The sequence below is a fragment of the Aedes aegypti genome, chromosome 2 (assembly GCF_002204515.2).
Source record: "Aedes aegypti strain LVP_AGWG chromosome 2, AaegL5.0 Primary Assembly, whole genome shotgun sequence".
In the NCBI taxonomy this organism is placed as follows: Eukaryota; Metazoa; Arthropoda; class Insecta; order Diptera; family Culicidae; genus Aedes; species Aedes aegypti.
The window spans coordinates 51,368,192-51,371,380 of record NC_035108.1 but is presented as its reverse complement, the minus strand read 5'-3'; positions in this window follow the sequence as shown (position 1 = coordinate 51,371,380).

Genomic DNA, 3,189 nt, shown 5'->3' with positions numbered 1-3,189 from the left:
GCGATTTCGAGAAAGGGGAAACGTCAAAAGCGCAAGATGAGACAGGGGTGTTCGTTTATAAATAATCGATATTTAACACACATTGAATAACTTTTCGATTGTATTGTTCTGGTTAATCTCTATGACGTTGACTTTAGAAATTTGTTCATTACTTACCACTATGATATAGACGAAAAATATATAAATAAGTTGATTGCAAAAATTACAAGGATATAATAGTTTTAAGATCATATCACACAATCTGAACAAAATATCGATTTTTTTCGCACAACCGACACCACTATTGAAATTTCCGTGGCTGAGATGTGAGCCGATATGTAATGCACACTTCGACCAACCGAAGCAATCTTCGGTCAAACTGATTTGGAAAACTGCAAATGATTTTTATTTTCCCATTGAATGTTGGATTGGTTCAATTTAAGTGCAAAATGAATGTGAAATGCCAACCTCGAACAAAACTGATTAACCCAATATCGCCCAGCGTCTTTTAAATAGGACAGAAGCCCCGAACGCCCAGTGTCCTATAAATAGGACAGTACTTGTAGTGCAAATATCTTGAAAATAAAGACATAAAGAGGTTTAGAAGAAAACTGTCTTCTGCAAAGTTGATCACAGGACTGCTGACTTCCACTTAGTAAAAATTTTAATTCAGAATTAACTCACCAGGTGGCGCACAGACGCCAACAAATGTCGTATGTAGAAGCTGATGGCGGAGACCAGTAGCAGAGTCACAAAGTGGACACACAGCGAACGGGATTCGGAATGAGACCGGCGGAATAATAAACACGCGGAAAGGATCACTTTGAACAAACGATTTAATAGCGAGAAAAGGAAAAATACACTTCTGCTCTCGGTAGTTATAAGGCGCGAACTAATGTTCGATGGTTGGCAGTGTTGCCGTTTATCCTGCAATGATCGGGGGGTGCGCGGATGTAGCGGAGGGTAATCATCGCTTTCCACACTCCTCCTCGATGTGCAGCCTCCGCAATCGATGTTACTCCAATCCTAGGGAGCCACAGAAGCGGTCGTGCTTCATCGGCCCCAATGGCTTCGTTAAAATATCGGCGGTCATCAAATCGGTAGGGCAGTATTCCAGAGCAACTTGCCCCTTCTGGCATAGTTCCTGGACGAATTTCTCCCGAGTATCAATGTGCTTGGACCTGCGGCTGGATCTTTCGGTCCGAACAAAGGCTAGGCAGCCTTGATTGTCCTCTTTGATGGTAGTTGGTTCTGTTTGACGTTCTTCGAAATCATCGAGCAGTTGCCGCAGCCAGATGGCCTCTTGGCAAGCCTCACTGAGCGCCACGTATTCGGCCTCCATGGACGACAGTGTGACGCTTGTCTGTCCACGGCTGGCCCAGGATATTGTGGCTCCACCGAAACGAAATGCGAATCCAGATGTTGATCTTCGACTCTGCAGATCGCCGGCCCAATCGGCGTCCGAAAAGCCCGACAATGGTTCTTCAAATGCTCCGCCCAAACGTAGACTGCAGCTCTTCGTCTTCTGTAGGTATCGCAGGGCACGTTTTGCGGCTGTCCAATCTGACTCTGTGGGAGCAGCGAACTTTCGCCCGAGAATGGCCGCACTGTTCGCGATGTCCGGCCTGGCCACTACGGACAAGTACAACAAACTTCCCACAACACTTCTGAACTTTTCTGGATCTTTCAACGGTTCACTATGGTCTTCACTCTTCAAATACCCCGGATCCATAGGGGACTTTGCTGGCTTCGCGTCGCTCATTCCATGGGTCTTCAGCAGCTCTTCAATGTAGTTCTGTAGCCGGATCTTGTAGCCTTGCTCGTCTCGGCGCACTTCCATGCCAAGAAAGTGGCGGACATCTCCCAAACACGTTAATTCAAAATCTTCACTGAGACTCCAGAACACCTTCTGCAATTCTTCCTCGTCGGACGACGCCACAAGCATGTCGTCTACGTACACCAGTAGGAAGACGCTGGTTTTTCCACTCTTCTTCACGTACATACACGGATCGGCGCTTGATTGCTTGAATCCAAGGCGTGACAGTGTGTTGTTGAGGCGCTTATTCCAGCAGCGCGCTGATTGACGCAGCCCGTAGATGCTCTTGTGCAATCTACAGACCAACTTCTCCTTCCCTTTCGCTTCACATCCGGGAGGCTGACGCATAAAAACTTCCTCCTCAAGGACTCCATAAAGGTAGGCTGTCTTTATGTCCAAATGTTTCACTGTCATGTTTCGTTTGGCCGCAACCGTCAGGGACGTCCGAAATGTCGCGTGCTGTGTAACGGGTGCGTACACCTCCTCAAAATCTTCGCCAAACTTCTGCGTGTAGCCTTGAGCCACGACTCGAGCTTTGTGCTTCACGATCTTGCCTTCTTCGTTGCGTTTCAGCTTAAATACCCACTTGGAGCCTACCAACTTCTTCCCCTCTGGTAACGGTACAAGCTCCCAAGTGTGGTTCCGGCGATGCGATTCCAGCTCATCTTGCATTGCTGCTCGCCATTCGTCACTCTCCAACGCTTCTCGGTAATTCACCGGCTCCTGAGTAGCGCACGCTGCTATGCCTACTGCGGAATCCAGCACGTAATCCTCCAAATGTCGCGGAACAACTCCACGGGTTGACCGCTGCGAACGACGCCGGTTTTCTCCTTGTGTCGTAACTTCATCCTCAGCATCTTCGAAAACTTCTTCATCATGCTCCTCCTTCCTGGGTGACACCTGGATCTCCTCCTCGCGCAAAGTAGGACGATGCTGATCTTCAGAACGCTTCTCCAGTTCCGAAATCGGGAATTCAACTATCGATTTTCCACTTCCCAACTCTAGAAAGTGAACGTCACGACTGATAGTAATCTCGTCTGTTTCGCAGTCGACGAACCGATAAGCTTTGTGCTCCATCGAATACCCAACAAACATCAGCTTGCGAGATTTGCTGTCCAGTTTACTGAGCTTCTTGTCCGGAACATGGACGTAGGCTTCGGCACCAAATACACGGAGATGTGCCAAATCCGGTTTACGCCCCCACCAGAGCTCGTACGGAGTTTGCTGGAGCGATCTCGACGCTAAACGGTTCTGCAGGTATGTTGCAGTGAGCACAGCCTCTCCCCAGTACCGCTTTTCCATACCAGCATCGATAAGCATGCAGGTAGCCATCTCTGTTATGGAACGGTTCTTTCGCTCAGCCACGCCGTTCTGCTGAGGCGAGTACGGCGCGG